Below are 21,455 nucleotides of genomic sequence, written 5' to 3'. Positions count from 1 at the left end.
CAGTAATAGAGTCCCTGCTGTTATTTAAATTAAATTCCTTACTTTTGCACAATAATCTGTCCTCAGTCAAGCGTTTAACACCATCTGTGTTTATTGCTTGACCATTAGGTATCTCAAACTGAGAGCTCGACTCGACCAGTGGTGCAGTCACTGTGTTGAAAACAGGAAACAGTTCCCCCACTAATGATATTTCTGCTGCTGGTCCATTGTAATAGTCGCCTCGACCTTGCCCATAGCTGTAAAAGCTCGTCCGACCAAGTCCACTAACCGAGCCATCTATGAATCAGATTTGTTGTCAGGTTTGTGTTTTGACAACAGTCATTATGAGCATTTGATTTACGAGACATTCAGTTTATATACATTATTTACATTTTACATTTTAAATGTTAAGGGAATCATGTACTATTATGTTTTTTATATGCTTAATATTGGAGGAATTCCTTATTTTTAAGACAGGATTTTTTAACATAGGATTTATTATTATTAAGACACGTTTTTTGTATACACGTTTTTAGTATACACCTTTAAATCATTATTGTTTGTGAAGTGGTTTTTGGTGCCATAATGATTATAAAATGAAAGTGCAGCTGTATGTCTTTGTTCTGAAGAAGTCTGCATGTGTCAGATGAAAGCGCTTAACCTGGTGTTCTTTCTTTTTTGTGTGTAATAAACTTTTTGTACCGTATCCAAGCCGAGGAGTTATTGTGTTTGCCTTCCACACCAGCTTTTCATTCAATTACATTGTTGCCGTGCTGTGTCAGTGATTTATTTGAAGAGGTCAACAAACACTTGGATGAGGGGAAGATCATGCACACTGCCTACCTTCACCTAGCCAAAGCCTCTGACAAAAATCCCCATTTGGCCATAATACATACGCCTACACAGCTAGGAATCAACCTGTGTGTTACCAGGTGGGTAGCTAACTGGCTCAATAATAGTACCCACTCAGTCAAAGTAGTAGAAGCCATCTCTAGTAGTAGACCCTTAAAGAGCAATGTACCCCCCAGGATCTGTCTGGGGGGCCTCTACTGTTTGGGGCGTACTGTTTTGAGGTACAAGACAAAACTAGTGGTCTGTGGCTGCCAGGTTCACAGATGACTGCAACCTGACCACTGTCTTACATTCCCCAGGTGATGTGAGCATCCTTCATGAGGCCCTTAACCAAATTAATGACTGGTCCCAGAAGCATTGGCTCAAATGAATGCCAGGGAATGCATCATTATTCCTATTGTGGTAGATGTCATCCACACTAGTTATGACAGTAATAACAATGTACGGAACATGCAATCTGGCGTCAGGTGATTTGTGCACCAAGGTTGATAGCAACTTGTCAGTTTCTCAATTCACTGGCATCATTGTAGAGAAGGCTGTCTACATGGCCCACTTCACAAATAAGGCTATGTCATCCAGGAAATAGGAGGCAATAGCATTCCTGTTCTCATCCCTTATCAGACCCATTACCGAGTACAATGGCTCATTTGGCATGTACCTTGCCAACCAAATGCAGCAGTTGCAGAGACCACAGAGGTTCCTGACCAGGAAAATCCAGGGTCTGCACCACCTAGCCTAAGCCCAGTCAGTCTACTCTTGTTCATAAAGACTGATCATAGATGACGTGTGTCTGGCTAACAAGGCCATTCCCAAACCAGCCTTGATGGAGTTTCTGCATATCTGTAACAGAAACCCCACTCGCGAAACCTGCACGCAAGGTACTCACCTGGTCTGTGACATGGATAGAACTTGCTGGTGGGATAGATTTGTGTCTCAAACAATACACTGTCTGTGAAATACACTCCCTCCCCATGTCTAGCAGAGCACCTCTCTAGTCTTCTTTTAAGAAGAAGTTGGATGACTGCATGGGAAACACAAAAGACACCCCTGGGGTCTCACCTGTGTCCCAGCTGGAAAGGGGAAACAGATGCTGACTATGAAGGAACATGGGCAAAAATCTGGGCTAGGCTTATGAGGACATCCGGGCCAGTAGCCTAGTATTATCCTATGAACCTATGCACATAGTACATTATACATTTCCTGTATATATATTGCAGACTGTCCTGCAATGTTGTCATAAATTAATCCGTGCATGTCTGAACGGTGTAGTTACTGCACTGATAAAGTATTCTCTTGTTCCTTTATTAGTTATTATCACATACTGTTACACCTTGTCCTTGTGTCTGGTCTGTATAGCATAATGTTAGCTCGTTGAGTACTTGCATATGCACGTGGTGACACTGTATAGTCACTCCAATAGCCTCGGTCTTGGTCACACTTACCATTTTGCTAATAGGCTCATCATACAGTAGGATTTGTCACTCCTTTTTGAGGGCCTTACAGTAGCTGCTAAAGAGATGTATTGTGGCAGTCAGAACTACCTTAAAGTCTGGGCAGAAGGGCCCATAGGTAGCAAAGCTGTACCATACTTTAACAGGAGTGTGCGTGTTTGTGTGTGTGTGATTCAAAACTCAAATAGCAAAGTGTGTGTGTCAGCTACTTGACCAGGGACCTGAAGTACTGGTTGGACAGAGAAGCTGACAGATGTTTTGGATTGACTGCTCTGCTGAGATGTTAACCTCATAGGTGTGCCAGTGTGGAGTGTTATTGGGGATGTGGAGGGGGGGGGGATCATCCCCACACTGACTGTGATCTCTGTGTGCTGTGAAGGATAATTGTACTTTAATGTGCATGTACTTTTCATCCTGCCATTGTGTACATCCCTCACTGGTGGAAGTGGCGAGTGTTCAGGCTTCCTGATGATTGGTCCAGTGCAAGGGTGACACACTGACAGTATGTACTGGTGAATACATATGGCATATCACATCATGTACCATCATTGAGCCTCTATCAGTCTAACAATGTCATATAGGGTTATTTCACAGATTGCCCAGGAGTCCTTGACCATTCCTAACATACTCTGCCTAGGTGAGTGTGTACTCCACACCTGTATCTGATTGCCTCACACCTATTGCTAGCATACCTGGTGACTCCTGCAGCAGGACAGCAAGTTATAGGTAGTAGTAGTGGCTGGATGCTGACACTGGGCAGCAGCAGCAGTACCTACATACTGAGCATACAATGTAAGGGAATGGATACAGTACCAGATACCCAGCTACCATCAATGTGCCCCCAGGTGTCTGGCATGCCATAGATGCATTCCCAAACTATGTGGACAAACATCATGTATTGTTTAACTGGTGTGCAGAAATACACATTTGTCTGGCAGGGGGGGGGTCTACATCTTTCAGGCATATGTATACATTCCACAAACATCTGGGTGCTGAAGATGTCAAACACCTATAAGGTGGTCACCCTACAGCACAGATGCACTGATCTCCATTATTGTGTAGCTCAAATATTACTGGAATGTCCACATGCACCTGTAGCAGCACTCATTTATTTGTGGGATGTAGGCTTAAATACATGGAACTATAATGCTACCCATAGGGAACACCCAGCAGTCGATGGCACTGATGTGTGTGGATGGATCTACTTCACTTACCCGAAAACCCACGTCGCCATCATCCACTTCACCAAGATGTATACACTGACAAACCAGAAGACCGACATCTGGAACAGCAATATTCTGACACTGTGGACACCGCAGCAGTTGAATCTGATTTTATTACACAGAACAATAAAAACTCATGTTAAAAACTTCAGGTTAAGTGCTTTCTTCCCACTTAATAGAGGACTTAATCAGAACAAAATTAACTTCCCTACCCAGCCATTTTATATACATATTACTCCACCCATCTAATACATTCTATTAGCAACCAATCGATTATTTAAAGCAGGAGATACATAAGCTATTCATATAAATATAAATGATAGAAATATGAAATAATATATATTCATATAAAATTCATATATAAAATTTCATGATTGAAACACCAATAATTTTACATAAATAAATAAATATATATCCTAACCCAAAAAATTCCTCAATTTTAAAACACTAGAAATGCTAACATTTTCATTAATACCCAGATTTTCAATTACATCAAGCTGCAACTGCCATTTAAGTTCACAAATGTCCAGGTGTATATCCAACATTTTCCCTTGTACATCTTTAATCAACTGTTGTACAATGAGAAATTTAAAACTGTGACTAGCAAACTCTTTCTTATGCCTACTAAGTGCATTAGTCAATTTACATTTCCTAATGTCCATGACATGTTCATATATCCTTTCCTTTAGATGTCTACTAGTTTTCTCTATATAGAATGTACTACATTCTTGACATTTGACCATAAACACATTTGTGCTATTACAATTAAAATTACCTCTAAAATATATGTTTCTACCATTCAAAATATAAGTTTCTCCTGTTTCCAAAATATATGGGCAATAAGGGCACATACCACACTTGAAGTTACCTAACTTTCTATTAACTAGTCTGCTTCTAAGAGAGCTTTCTAAAATATTTTTAAAAAATTGGTCCTTTCTATACACTATTTTTAGTGTTTTTCCCACTTTTTGGGCCACAATTTGTTCAAACTGTAAAATTTCCCAGTTATTTCTAATGGCCTCAACCACATAGTCAGAATCCAAGTTATATGTTGTGATAAAACTTGCCCTTTTTCTTATTACTTCTTTTATACATTGTCATTAATCCATTTCCTTTCTGTCATTTTTTTTTCACAACTTCTTCTCTGACATTATTCAAAAGTGTTTCAGGGTAACCCCTCTTGGCAAACATTCCCACTATAAATTTAACCTCCTCCACAAAATCACATTCTCTAGTAACCATCCTGGCTGCCCCTACCAATTGTACTTTCACAATAGACTTTTTTGATGGTATGGGTGCCATCTTTCAAATTCCAAATAGGAATTTGAAAATGTGGATTTCCTGTAAATCATGGAAACCATGTGATTTGTTTCAGCACTTATTCTTAAATCCACATCTAAATAAGAAATGCTGGTTTTAGTATAAATATGGGTAAACTTTAAAAATTCTACTGTCATATTTATGTAAGCCAAGCATTTATTCAATTGGCTCTCTGCCCCTTTCCACACTAAAAAGACATCATCCGAAAATCTAGTGTAGTACATAATATACTGCCAATATTCACCATTACAAACTCCTGCTCCCAATAGGACATGACATAGTTGGCAAAAATGTGGGTGCATGCCGCCCCATCGCCACACCCATAATCTGCCTGTAGTATTGCCTTTCAAAATACACACAATTTTTTCTTAAAACCACTTCTATCAGGGTAATGAATTTATTCACTTGATCTTGATCATATATTCCAGTTTTAAATGGCTGGACTTCCAACCAATTTAAACCTTGATCATAGGGTATATTGGAAAACAGATTACATACATCAATGGTAACTAATATCACATCCTCCCCATTTCAATTTTATTTAAATTTTCTAAAATTTGCCATGAGTTCTTACATATATAGGGGAACAACTTTAACCCTTTCTGAAGCTGGACATCTAAATAATTACTTATAAAACATGTTTTGGAGTGCTTGCCATCTACTATAAGCATAAATTTAAGCCTTTTAAACCCTTAAGTATTTTGGGTATTCCAAAAATATTAGATATCATAGGGTGTTCATAGGGTGTTCATTTCTCATATACTGATATTCATCTTCATCTATTCACCCCTGAAACAACATGTCATGAAGTAATAGGTCCACTCTTTTATTAGTAATATGTATCTCATTAATGGAACTTTCTGCATATGTACCATCCATTAAAAGTATGTTCATACCACTGGAGAAATCACTCCTATCCATAATTATAATACCATTACCCTTATCGGGTTTTATTATCTGAATGTCCCTATCATTTGCTAAATCAGATAAAATTACTTGCTCATCTTTACTCAAATTTGTATTATATTGACAATGTGCCCTCTTATGAACTCTTCTTATATCCCTCTCACTCATTTTTCATACATTCCAATCACATTATTGATGGGTGGATTAAATATACTTGGCTTCTTTCACTTAATTTCATTACAAACATTATTGTCCCAATTCATATTGTCAAACCAGACTTTCAAATTGAATTTATGAATATACATTTTCAAATCTATTAAGGTGTCAGCCAAGTTAGCCCTCCTACCCAGAACAAATGTAAGCCCTTTTGCCAATAAATTTGCATGCTCAAAATCAATGCATTTACTGGAATAATTATACACTTTAAAATCCGCTGCTGTATTAAATATCACTTGTGGTTCACCAAACCTTTTGGGAGACATCCCTTTGTCAAAACCACAAAAAATTGTATCCAAATCCCTACATTGATCTATCAAAATACTCAGTTCAGCACCTATATCATGTTCAGTACCATATACCATTTCATTGAATGGGTTACTATTCATACTAAAACTTACATTGTGCAAATTGTCATTCATTCTTTCACCAGTAAAACATATGTACATAGCATAGCATTTGCTGTCCTCCATGCAGACAAGTGGCTACAGCAATCACGTGCATCCAAATGGAAGGTAGGTCCATGGCTGTTGAATGCTAACAGTACATAAGGTAGCAATGTTGACCGAGGTAACATTCCCTCTGTACTAGTTACCATGACAATCATCATATCATACAACAGTCCATGTGCTATATATGTCATCACACATGTCCACCAATTGCAATGCATACAAATATGGCTACATGACAGGCATGTAGGACCAGCACACATGTACATGTAGTGGTGTGCATGCAGCTACCATGCATGCGCAGTAGCTGATGTATGTAATTCATCTGTGCCTAACTACAACATGCAGTTGCAATACAGCCCCATCATTGACACCTGTATATGGTGAAATACTGACAGTACGGTAAGATGTACATCAGGTATGAATGGATGTGTGTACATAAAGTGGTGATCTACCTTTGCAGATGGATGTTTGCTGAAGACGGCTCACAGGTGTGTCACAAGCCATCTTATCATTACATGTGCAAACAGTACGCTATGTTACTGTTACTTGATGGGGAAGACATACAACCAACACAGCGGTCAGAGTGTTACTGACTGTAAGTCACTTGACACCTGTAACACTTACATCCTCCTGTGTGCATATAGCAGCACAATTGTCGAAGGAAGCGTTGGTACACATAATGCGGCCAATACTGCTGCATGTCTGTCAGACGTATCATCATATAGCAGGTGTATCATTCACAGTACTGCCATGTGTGTTTGCTTGTGTGACCAGATATGCCACATATGGTGGGGAATACATCCCAATTGTTACACACCCCTGTACACTGTTGTAGAGATCTGTACATACTGCAGTGTGGAAAGCATGATGTAGGCAGGGGTGGTGTGTGTATCACACACATGTCAGCTATCTGTATGTGAATGACATTTGTGGACTCCACAGTGTGTGTGTGTGTGTGTGTGTGTGTGTGTGTGTGTGTGTGTGTGTGTGTGTGTGTGTGTGTGTGTGTGTGTGTATGTATGGCTGTCTGGTGCATGCAGTGATGGTGTATGCTACCATACAGAACAGACAGGATCCCTAACCCCTCATGGTGAAGCAGTCTACTACCCTGTTGATGCCATTGGTCTCAGCCTTACTGGCTACCTGTACATGTTCATTCTCTGTGTCGCATCGTGTGGGTGCACAGTACTCTAAGGGTGATTACCACATAGGCAGGGGTCCTCACCTCAAGACTATTGAGTGTGCGTTATAGTGTTGTTAACCCCATGAGTGTGGGCATGTTACTGTGTGTTTCTGTGTATGTCTGTGTGTGTCCTCATCCTGTAATGTGACAGGGTATTACTGCTACACAGTGAGGCCTCATGCTATCAAGTGACCTCTAATGTTATCATCGGCCAGGCTGCTGTGTAAACCCCCCGCACCATGCCAACATACCTGTGATGTGACCTGGTATGGATGTCACGTCTCTAGCCACTGTAGTCTATTAAACAGCCCACATGCTTCTGGATCAGTAGATATGTGGACATCTGTGGAATGGTAGCCTTTCTAACAGTGAGGTTGAGGCTACATATAGCATGCTGGTATTGCCATACATGCCTGTGAGTACTCCACATTTATACATGTGAAACTGCAAACACTGCTACTTATTGGCACATGCAAGTAGACCTTAAGGGGGGAAGCAGGGCATCATTACCAACATGTTGTTACTGTTGTTACCAAGACACATACTGTGAACATACAACAATGCACTCCAACTGCAAACACTGTAGCGTAATGGCACATGCAACTGGACCTTAAGGAGGGAAGCAGGGCATAATTACCAACATGCTGTTACCATTGTTACCAAGACACATACTGTGAACATATAACAATGCATTATAAACCTTACTACATGGTATGTCTGGTGCATGTCAACAGTACACAACTAATGTCATATACACTTATCTCACTATTCTGTTCACTCTGTGCATCAGACCATATGAGCATGTTCCTGCACCAATGGTGTGGATGACAGGGATGCGGCACAGGCATCATCATATGCACAAGGTGATAATGTTTGCCAGGGGCATAGGTTGCACCAGTGGATGACATCATGTGTGTGGATAAGGTCCGATGATCTGATTGGACATGTGTGGCCGATATGCATGTGGGTGTTGCGGTGCCCTACAAATGTTTCTGCTGTGTGTGTGTGTGTATGTGTGCACACAGTTCTGCCTTTTGTCAGGCCTACACAGGGGTATTATTGACAGCTCCAGATTGTACAGACCAGGATGTACAGCTCACTGTGTCCGGCCACGGCCATGTGACCTGTGCCTGCCAGGGGTTGCACTTGCACTACTAGGCGGAGGTACAGATTGGCTACTGTCCAATGACACTTGTCCACTGGAACTGTGTCCCCACTGGGAACATCCAGGGCCATGTCCCTGTGGCCTGCTGTGTCCTGGTGTGGACAGCGCAGCACCAGCTGCACCGCTACTGCTACCGGCACTATGGGAGCGGGCATGTGAGGTGGCTCATTCACGGTGACCTGCACTAGGTGGTGTAGCTGGCTTATGTCCACGTGGCCTTCGCCTCACTCCTACCAGATGTTCCAGCACAGACAGCTCACGCTCGCGGATTGCCATGCCACGGTCAAGGATTCCAACCATGTCACTCAATCGCCTGTCCAGAACATCAGCAATCTGCTGTTGAGCATTTGCAATGCCTGGATGTTGTCATTTAGAGTACGGATAGTAACCCTCTGAAGCCTCTGCCCTTCACTTTTCTGCCGTTCAGCATATGCCTGTGCCACCATTACAGTCTGGAACATGCGTCTGGTGACACCAGATGCCTGCCAGAGGTCCTCCTATGAGCAGCACTGGCCACATGCCTGTGTGGCACATCTGCAGTCATTACACTGACACCATGGTGTGGAGACACACCTTCTATAGCCACCACATGTTCCTGTTCTGACCTAACACACGCTGACTGTCCTTCCTCTATGGCCACTGGTGATGGGGTATGTGTTGGCATGAGAACTGTGTGCGGGAAAGAGGGGGCCATAGCTGGGATGGCAACCATTGGCACAGATTCATCCCCTGACAACCCTGCCTGTACCTCATGCATATGTTCATCACTGCTAGTATCTGTGGGGACACTAACATCAGATGGACTGCAGGAGGGTAACGCACCTACATCACCTGTGAATGCAAAGAAAGACTCTACATTACAATAGACACACACAGACACACAGACACACCATGCATGTGATTTGACAGACAGCATGCAGCATGCATGTGATACAGCAGACGACATGCAGTTCAGACATTAATAGTGGTAGTTAGCATACCTCCCTGGGTTACATACAATAGCAAGCAGGTGTCATATCAGTAGCCATGCAGTTCACACAATCATGGTAGTAAGCATGCATCCCTGTAATACACCATGTGGACCAGCACAGGTTAACAGTACACATGGCTGAAGTGACCTTGACATGTAATCTGCTGATGTGTGCATTGACATGCATACATGTCTGACACAATGGTGTCCTGACACATGTACAGCATTGTAATGGGTATCACATTGCAGTGTTGTCTGCATGCCCTACAGATAGAATGCACTTTTAGCAAATGTGCATGAGCGTTGAAGGGTAGTGTGAGGCGTCTACATTGCTATACAGTGTGAAGTATAGACACTGTGCCATTGCATGGCATCATGAGGCGTCTATAGTGCTATACAGTGTGTAATATGCACACAGTGCATAGCAATAACTACGTGCATACACATTACATAACTGTGGATTGTGACCCACTTCACTGAGGTGTATACACACCAAACCATGCTGTGTCATGTGACAGGTCACTGTAAGACCTACAGATGACACCCTGCACAACTACTACAAAGTCTTAGCTGCCTGGCAACCATGTCTACACATGGCAGACTTGTCAATACACCATGTCCCACATGACATTAATGTACCACACACACAAGGTGCACGGCTGACAGTGATGTCCTACAGCAGCAAGGGAAATGTACGGTATCTGTGGCCTGTTATGGTGTTAATGTCTGTGGAAGCTGTACAGGTGACTATTGTCATGCTATGACACAGTCGTGATGTTCAACACATCTTATATGGTCAAATTAAGTGACACCTCCACTAGCTGTGCACAGGCGTTTAGGATGTCCAGTGTTCCACATCAACTATATAATCAGTCAACTAAGGCTATAGCTGGACCATGTGTGGACAATGTGCAACAGGGTGTATACACATCACAACTACTGTGTGGCTACATGTCTCTGGCCATCCTCCATGGTCATGTGTGAACATGTGTTGGCCAAATGTTTGTGATGGCCGTCTATCTCACATGTCTGTGTTATCCCATATGACATACACCCATAGATGTCAGATATGTCACTGTCCACAGGGCTATGCAGACAATGGGTTGTATGTTTGGTATGTGGGGTATGTACTATGGGATAGTGAGACAATATTGCAGCCGGAACACTACATGTCTGGGACATGTCAGATGGCACATCGCAATGTGTGCACCCATTGCAGGGGCATATTACACAATAGTGACTCCTGTGGGCTGCCCATATCTCAGCTCACTGTGTGGTACTGTTTGCGTACCACACATGTGTTGTTCCAATGTATAGTACATATGCCTACATTGAACACCTCCACCATTGTATGCACAGCAGTCCACACATCTAGCAATGACAGATACTGTGGTTTCATGTCGGTGTTTCATTTAGTTTGTATATATTGCACATGTGTAGCCAGTGTGAATGATGACAGATGCAACCTGTATATCATGACTGGACCATACATTATGTGTACATTTGTTAACTGGCCACATGGCGTATAGATATATGCATTAACATGCCTGATACTGATAACTGTCTCACCTGAAATGGACTGATGTCTGTGCGGCATGCCAGAGGTACCTGTATAGGGGTGACACAGCAGTTTGAACATTATCCATGACTGTATGACAGCCACAGGGTGCACTGTGCATGTTAACACATTTGCCTGTACATTAGCATATAGTATGCACATGTGTACATACACAGGGTAGCATACTGTAGTATGCAGCATGTGTGTAAACATACCTTGCATATGATGTTACATTACATATTGTACAGTGACACATGCAACTAAATGGGATATAATATTCATATGTGCAGTAGTGACTTACCAGGCAACTCCAGGCTCATTGGTTGGGAGACACCCACCTTTGCGATGGCAGCTAGTGTTTGTGGATGCTGTTCTGAGGGTGTCCCCAAGCTGGCCAGTAGCTCCTTGGTGTGTGTGAGTGGGGGCTGGGTTGGTGGGCCACCACCTGTTCCACCTTGTTCCCTGGCGATTGCATTGGCATGCTGTTTCGCATGTCATATCTGGTCCGTGCAGTGTCTGTGTACCTGCTGGTAGGTGCGGTTATGGCCACTCACATCATTAACCCTCCTGCGAAGGTCCTGCCACAGGTCGTCATGCTGCTGGGCAAGCTGTGGCACATGGCTGAACAACACCTCGTAGTACTCATGGAGGTACGGGATGAGGGCATCATCCTCCTGGTGGCTATACGATGGCAGGCGTGAATGAGGCATTATCTGGAAGACATAATGATGTCACAGTATCACAGAGATGTACAGAGATACAGCTGCACATACATTTGTATTAAATCTAGTATCTGCCATGTTTGTGTCACACACATGTAACACCCGTTATGCATTGGATATCATCACCATATATGTGTGTCACCTCATTACATTGTTCATACTCCATGTGAATGCTGTCTTGATGTGGGCATGTTTGTTTGCCTATACTGGTGTTCTTACCTATCAGCACATGCCTGGATGTGTCCACAGTAATGCTGTTGACCTTGATGCTGTGTATATGTCACATATCAACACATACACTGCCTTAATGGACATGAGCAGTGACAATGCACACATACACATGGAACCCTTTACATGCATGTGTTTTGCCATATGCATCTACATGGCACTGTACAGCAGTTCAACATCCTGCCACATATCGCCTGTGTTGCACATGTGATAGACATGGGACAATGGCTAGCCGGACGTCATTCGCAGGGATGGTTATCAACTATGGCATGTACGGGCAAGATATTCTAGCTGTATCCGACAGCCATTTTGCCACCGCAAGGTGCATCAGTGCCACATTACTGATCCAGACAGTTAATAATACATCTACCATGTGGTCATCGCACCATGTATGACAGAGATGACATGTGCAGCTTTGATGGACAGGGTTGCATGGTATGGCAGGAGTATGTAACATGTATGGCACAGGGATCTGTCCAGCATGTGGCGATCCTTGTAGTAGGCCGGTGGATGTCCATGACATATGTCTTTCAGATTAGGATATGTATGTGTAGCATGTCCAACATCACAGTGTAGCACATGTCTTTATGCAAGGTAGCCAGCATGCTGCATAGTGGAGGTGAGGATTGTGAAGGCTGGTATCGCCCATCCACACATGGCCAAATACCCCTTAAAGGTGATATGTGATCCAATATTGGTCACCCGAGTGCTGAGTATGCCTGTGCAATGATCTCCATGCTCATGGATGGCACCCTGTCATGACATGGGTGCCTCATATGACTACCTAATAGGCCTGGAGACATCACCAACTCAGGGAGATGAACTGCACAGCACCATCCCTTAAACAGTGTCCATAATGTGGACTGCTGCCTTAGGTGGTAGTTAATGGGTACAGGGTTATTGACCTAGCAGTGACAATGCTATTATCAGCTGTCAGATTGTGCACATATGTCACACACCTCACCCACAAAGCCCATTCTGTATGTTGTCCACAACACTGAGACAGCTATTGCTCCTAGGTCATGGACATTCACATCCATACATACACAAATGCCTCCCATTTGTCTGTGTGGTATGGGCTACACTGAGTGGGGGAGTACACAACATTAACCCTGTTTTACGGTAGCTGCCACTGATGTGATATGCACATGTCACTCAGACACCTTTTGTAGTGTTGCTTCTGTCAACAGGCCACTGGTAGCCCATTCCTGTGACATACGAAGGTACATCTAGTATACTCAGTGTAGCTGGAACACGGTATGGGTGATGATGTCCTATGACCTGTCACAGGTATGCTATGCAGTGTGTAATCATCCGTACTGTCATCTACTTCTGTACTGCTAACATCTATGTTGATAAAGGTACATAAACTTGCAGACCATACTCAGCAAGGTAATAATGCTGTGCCTCCAGTTATGACTGTCATCTCCACTTGTGGGTTGCAGTGGGTTGATATTATCCAACACCCTATCTGTATTGCATATTCATGCTCAGCATTTGTTCAGTACATGTGAGCACTTCATGAGCTACTGATTACTATAGCACCCATTCTAACTCATGTCTTACAAGTACACTGTCTGTCCTTACATTTCCAGCTTGCTTACAGTACAACAGCTGTTGTACACACGTAACTCACATATCTTGTGAGACATGGTTGAATATACAGGCATGTCTAAGTGTCACGTACCAGTGCTATTGCCTGTCTATATGATGAATATGGCAAACATGTGGCAATAGAGCAATTGTCTCATGTACACAGTCAATGCTCACCTCCCAACATGCGACACTACAGCCTGTGGAAGATGCACATATGTAGCCATGCTGGGGGTAATGTTCTCACCAACCCAGGCTGGACCTGGCATTCATGTGGGGACGTTTAACATTTGCAACGCACCCCACTCATCACATAGTCTCACTAGATCTCCACCACCACAGGCCACACATAGTATGAGTACAACATTTGCAGAACCTCTCCATACTCTGTGTAGGCACCAGAGGCAGCCCCCATTACCAAACACAACAACAATTACTTATCGCCCACAGACTCATGTGTGCCCATCAACTACAGCCAATAGGGTGTTATAACATACCCAACACACCGGTCATAGGTGACTCTGTAGGCGGTCACACTGATACACCAGGGATCACTGCAGTGGCTGTACTGTACAGAGATGCAAGTAACACATGGCTCTGCTGTTCACAGACAGGACACTACCCTAGAGAGGTGCTGCCAGTGTAAACACTGTAGTTGGGCTTACACATAGACTTGCCAGACAGCATAGTACCTCACTATGTACCTCTGAAGCTATTACATGTCCTTTGTGCATGGTTAATTGAGTAGCTCTTCAATTTCGATTAGCTACCATGCTGTTACAGTGTCCCATGACTACAAACCATATGTATCCTGTTATTGTGTATCATACATGCCAATTGACGATACCTTTTGTTTGCATGATATAACAGTTGTGCTGTGTAGAATATCTGACATATCTACCTACAGTACTGTACATTACACATATTTTACACATTAGCCCATAGTGCAAAACATACTTGCACAGCAGGACCACCTTAGGCATGTTACTGTCGTTATATGCCCATAAACATGCCTACTGTGACAGTATATCAACATATACTATCCCCTGCTATGGCATGTACTTGTTGGACATACCCTACCACTGACGGCGGGTGGTGTGGAATTGTTCTGTTTACAGCCCTCATGTAACATCCCTTGTGGTGTATGTGATGTTTACCTTGTGGCCCACAGCAGGACACACAATTTCTACAAGCATTGCTATGCTCAACAAGACATCACTACAGAATACCTTTTCCCTCTTTATGCATTGCATACACTTTTAATTAATACAAAACAGGCTCTACATACACTAACATACTGAGTGTTCTACATACCTTGTTAGCGTTCCGAATCTTCGTAAATATCTCTCTTACACCTTTACTGTTTAAACGGTTCTATGGTATGAGCATACAGTTTGAATGTATGGCAAGTCATCCTTATATACGTCGATACCTGTAACATGTGGTTTCCTGCTGCCAGTTGGTGTTCCTGAGTAAATTATTACATGCACATCAGCTGTGCAGCTACTCCATTTGCCAATTACACGGCAACAGTGGGGTATAATTTAATTCTCCACTTGGGCGTTGCCCTTTTGCCCTACCTTCGGGGAGATGGCCTGTATGTGTTTTGTTGTGAGGAATTGCAACTGATATTTGTAGAGACACGGATATTTTGAATTCATGTCCCCCATGGATTGTGTGTGATGGCTAGAGTATGTGGTTCTACATGTGTGTGTACCTGTCATCTCAACCAACTGATAAGGGACTATTGCAAACAAATCCTGTAACATTGCGTCTGTTCCATTATACAACAGCTATGATTTCACATGGCGCCTTTACAAATGTGTCTCTTGCAAGGTATGCTAACGCTTCTACAGATGTAATTGAGTGAGTGGATGTTTGTGATGTTATTACAGTCTGTATTGTAATTGTTTCAGGTGTGGGGGAGATGTAGGTGGGTGTACATACCATATACAGGTTTGTGGGGACTGCATTTCTACATATTCCATATATGTGTATGGGCTCCTTCCCTAATTGAAGACCTATCACTTAGTAGACTGAACTATGGTTGTTACGGGCTTATATATTGAGCCATTGTTAATTGGTTTCTATATAGTATGCAGGTGAGGTTGATACTGCCATACCTCCGGAAATACAGCGATATGTAAAGGAATGTTACTAAATGACAGTTGTCTCGTGTATTTCTGTCACAGATATTTGCACTCATTGCAGTTGTGTTGGTGACTGAGCCTCTTTGGCATGGGTTGCCACCTTTTCAAATGGCCATAGTGGGACATTTGCAGGACACACATCAGTGTTTACAGACCGACACATACCCATGGTCAGTACACAGGATAGAACATACTTTTAGCCTGAATACATACTTATTCTTGTAGCACCTTAGCTACTTTACATGTTTCATGTAACGTTTACGTTTTGTAGATACAGGCATAACTATTTAATGCAACTGTTACATAATATATGGGACATAATTATGTCCTACAATCTCGGACATTTGCCCTTTTTAATATTTTTTGTAAGGACACAACTGCCCAGGGAGGGGCTGTCCCTCTTAAAGTGGGACAGGAGGTACCGTATGCCTACGGCCAACTATGACCACACTTACTATACTGCTCTACCTCCGAATTAGCACTAACAAACACACGATGCAAATACACACACACACTCATTACAGTCCCATGGAAACACACATGGCACCCACAACACACACATACACAGACTACAGCAATCACAAACACAGTTGAACACAGTACCTACGTGGACCGCCACACCAGCAACGGTAACTAAATGTCCCTTAATATCATGATAATATTACACGCGGTTCCAGTGTTCTGCTACGGTGTTCTTTCGGTCTTTAAGCCTCGTGATTACGCGTGTCGGTATGTGACACATTCCATAGTTGGCAGTATCCTATTTATTTCTACCTCCATGGTTGTGTACATGTCGTTGACCTATCTATATATTTGCAGATATAGGTGAATCCGTATATATCAACATATTTCTCTCTATCTCCCTTTCTATCTCTATTATATGTATATATATATATATATATATATATATATATATATATATATATATATATATATATATGAGAGAGAGTGAGAGGGAGAATACACCTTTCATTGTGTACATGTCGGTGTATACTGTTTCCTGGACTCTGCATGTTTGTGTTTGAACCTGTCACATTACACACCTGCTATTGGTACATCTTGGGTAGCTTAGTGTTAGGTGATTGTGTACATGATTGCGTGTTCTACTCCTGGCAGTGGTCGTTTTACTCTTCAGAGCAAGCACTATTAGTACAGGGGTGAATAATGCTAGTTTCACCTGTTCTGGACATCATTGACCATGATCTGAGCGATATTCAGATAAGCTTAGCCCTGTTTCATGTATATCTGTATAGTCATGTTTAAACGACACTTACCAGCACTGGGCAATGCATATTCCCGCTAACATGTGCTAAACCTGATCTGATGACCTGCATCCACCATCCATTATTCGTGCCTTCGGGATTACGTAACGTCACTTGCAGGACATAGTACCGGGAACATGCACGACAGTCAGTGCATTTACCACTTGGGCATCTGGGGTTTGTACACGTGTTATGGCGTTTTGTATGTGCACTGTACTACGGCTGTTACTCCATACTGCAATCAAATGGGTAACTCAGTTAGTTTACATATGGATGAGACCTATTAATGGTATGTCCAAGTGATGTTTAATGGCTGTGCCCCAGCATTGGGAATGCATGTCACAGTGAGCCACACACTATAATGTGCTACATCTTCACACAACCATAGGTGGAGCATGCTGGGGTGACAGATACCTGTTATGGGTACACCCCATGCTTTGCCACTACATCCATGATTACATTGTATGGAGCCCCTCATTTACACACCAGGGAATCCATGCAGAGTGTGTGGGGAACAGTGATTACACACATGGATCCCGCAATTGGCTCTGCTCCACTGAGGGTCAGTTGGTTACTCGATGTGGTGGCGACAGCAGACACTGTTTGCCTCGACTGATGAATGGTCTCCGACAATCGGACATTTACCTACCGATGTACCTAGGAACCTATACATACAGTACCAACATATGCTGATAGGTGCGTGTACTGTTCAGGTGTTGACATTCCTTGTTCCAATAGCTGTTGTGTGTGCAATGGTTGAGGGCTGCCTATGTAGGATTCACACAGTAGGCCACCTATACATTACAATTTACAGGTGGTTGTGTGTGTGTGCCATCCATTTTACTGTGTGTGCAGGTGGAGAGGTGTGTCAGTCTGTAGGGGCCTACACTGTCAGAGTATGTGCTATACATTCCCTCTTTGCCAATGCGTAGGCATATTGGGCATGCCTCCGTCTGCCTACTGGGGCTGGCATAGGGTGTTCATGGTCTGAATCCCTCTGTGCCTGTGATGGCCTTGGCAATTGTGGTGGGCTGTGAGGGCCTTCACCATTATGTCCCTGCTGCAGCTGTTTCCACAGGATCATATTATGTAGCATGGCACATACTATGAAGATGTGGGCACACGTGCCTGGAGAGTACTGCAAGGCTCCACCAGATATGCCCAAGCAATGGAACTGTGATTTCAGCATCCTGAACACATGCTCTATGATGACTCTGGTTTGTGCATGTGCCTCATTATGGCGTTCTTGCATGGGTGTGTGTGCATTTCTGATGGGAGTCATCATCCACGGCTCCAGTGCATAGCCAGCATTCCCCACAAGGTGGCCATGTGGGATGTCCCCCCTGACAACTACCTGATACAGCTGTGAGGCATGCCAGATGTGGGAGTCATTATAGCTTCCAGAGCTGCCAGCACACACATCCATGATAATGCCCTGGGCATTGCACACGACCTGGCAGTTGATGGAGTGGTATCCCTTGCGGTTTATGTAGCGCCTACCATGCTCACCCAGGTAGTGACTTGATATGTATGTGTGTGCAGTCTATCACACCCAGTACCTCTGGTTAGTGTGCCACATGGTGGAAGAGATGCATATTGCTGGCCAACTCCTCCTGAGCTCGTGGGAAGTATATATGCTCATTGGCATGTGGTAACATGGCATCCAGGAACTGGTGTAGTACCCTGGATGCTGATGCCTGTGAGATCCCCATTATATCTCCAGTTGGCCTTTGAAAGGTACCTGTGGCTAGTATTTGCAAGCTTACACATACCTTCATGTCCACTGGGATGGGTTCCCCTCTGTTGTTTCTGGATCTCAGGTGTGGCCGGCACAGCTCCACTATTTGATGTAAGATGTCCCTGTCCACCCTGTAACGCTCTTCTATCTCCAGATCATGTAGCTCCTGGTAGGATACCCTTGGTCTGAATACTCTTCTCCTCCTCCGGGGCCTGTGGTGGTTGTCAGCATCATCCTCCACAACACCTTCAGTCACTAACACATGGTGATGAATCACAGCTATGGCAGCTCCCAACATGTACATTGTAAAAGTTCCCCGTATGTTTACACCTATGGTGCAGTGTTTGGGAAGGCACAGGTGTGTGTGAGGTGCTTTCACACTTTATACTATTGTGCTGTTAACACTGATGATGTCATAGGGTGTGTATGTACGATCGTAGCTACAGGGTATCTTATGTGTTTTACGACAGGAACTACTATTGTGGTGCCTTTGGTGTTGAATTACATTTGGCTGCCGTGGATAACCTCTTGCCCTTCCCTTTACATTTCTTCACGTTTCACCTCCCATTTTCTGCCATGCATCCAGCAGCCTGCTTTCATTTGTACTTTCCTAAATCTGGCTTATCTTGCGTAATGTGTTCTATGGCCGGTCTACTGTAGGTTTGCTTTGCTCTGCTATGACAGTTCTCTTTTCTTTGCAATCTGACACCTCCCCTTTCCTGTTTTGCAGGTTTCTGCGAGCAGACTTGTCAGCTGCCATCGATTGCCCGCTGTGAGTTAATAGGTGTTAATTGCTCAGTTGTACTCCAATTACCCTACTGCGGCATTTCCTTATTTTCTTCCCCTGACCTTCCTGTTTGAGCTATGGTGTGCGGTGCGTGCGTCCGCTTACCGGGTTTCAGGCACATTTTCATCCCCATACACATGCACTTTCGGGCACCATATGTGCTCTCAGCTAAACGATGTTATACCTACCTCCCCACCCCTGTCCTGCAGCTTTGCTTAGCAATGGCCAGGCTGGATTTGCATTGCTCCAATGTGCTTACAGCTATGGTGGCACACCCCACTGCTGATGTCATATATACCTCTAAACCACTCCTCGGTGTTGTAGCGCTGTGCCGTATGGTACATCCTTAGTCCGGCGGGATGTTTGCGACTCACTATTACCTGCCTCATTTGCATGACATTGACTACTAATTCCTAGTTACCACGCCAAACACTGTCACAGACCCTTGGCAACCCTTGCAGCTTGGTTGTGGTGCACCATGCATACCATTGAGTATTATGGTGAAATCATGATTTGTATTACATTGCGATTTTATGACATTTGTATATATTTTCTTTGTGTTCCCATTTGCGTACACATGCCCTGTGGTTGTACTTTGCGTTACTGTGGACATGACATTAAATGTTGTTTTTTAGGTGTTGTGCATCTTTTCTTATGCCATTGGCTGTATATTTAGCCATTGGCATATGTTAACTTTGTAATACATGAGTCTGGTCCACTTTCATAGCTCCGATGTTCTGTTTGGAAAAATGTAAACCGTGTTTTTTGGTTTACATTTCTGTGGGCTTACGCTACGCCTGCACCACTTCATGAATCGCTATGTACCTTCATTTGCATGGTGCGGCACTGCACATGGGGTGATTAGCATACCTAAGCCGAGGGCTGCGCAGATCTGGTGTATGCCGGTAGTGCACGTGGAATTGGATTGTACCTGAATCGCTCGGTGGCCATATTTGGCATTATACTGCCTATGCTATGCCTGCGCCTGGCGCAAGCTTCATGAATCCCGGGGCATGTTTAAAGTCAGATAATACACTCTGCATCATCCAGTGAGTTAATAAAGTTGCTGGATATCGAACATCAATGACAAATATCAGTAAATAGTAAAATGATCAATATGACATTCAGCAAGATACATTAGAAGGCAATGAATGAGCATAAAGAAATATGATAAGAATGCAAATAATGATGAAATTCTAGAAATCCACCAAAACTATTAAAAGGCTGCCTGAAAAAAAAGAAGTATTGATTGTTGTAGGTCTCTAAGTATCCAAAGCAGATTAAAAATGTAGATCAGATGGAAAGTAAACATGTCATTACATGCACTTATTTTTGTTAAATACATAAGACATGATCATTTTAATTGCAGATCTTTAATTATATATTAAGGAGATTCTTATGACTAAGGATGCTGATTTTCATTAGGGGCAATCCTGAGAAATAAAAAATTATTTAAAGATCACTAGACTTCTAAAATGGAACACATATTCCCGACTGCTACATTAATTTTAATATTTATACATAAAAAAGAACAAAGGTTCATCAGTCCTCCATAATTACGCAAATGTCAGGATGTTGCCTGAAAGGAATGTCATTTTAAGTGTCCATCGCAATCAACAGCACATTTAGTAATATGCATTAGAAACAATTTATAAGTGAACATTTATTCATTTAAAATGAGGTCAGACTATGAATTCATA

The sequence above is a fragment of the Protopterus annectens genome, chromosome 7.part0 (assembly GCF_019279795.1).
Source record: "Protopterus annectens isolate FY-2018-M chromosome 7.part0, PAN1.0, whole genome shotgun sequence".
Lineage (NCBI taxonomy): Eukaryota > Metazoa > Chordata > Ceratodontiformes > Protopteridae > Protopterus > Protopterus annectens.
The sequence above is the reverse complement of the archived record's forward strand: the minus strand, read 5'-3'. Positions refer to the sequence as shown.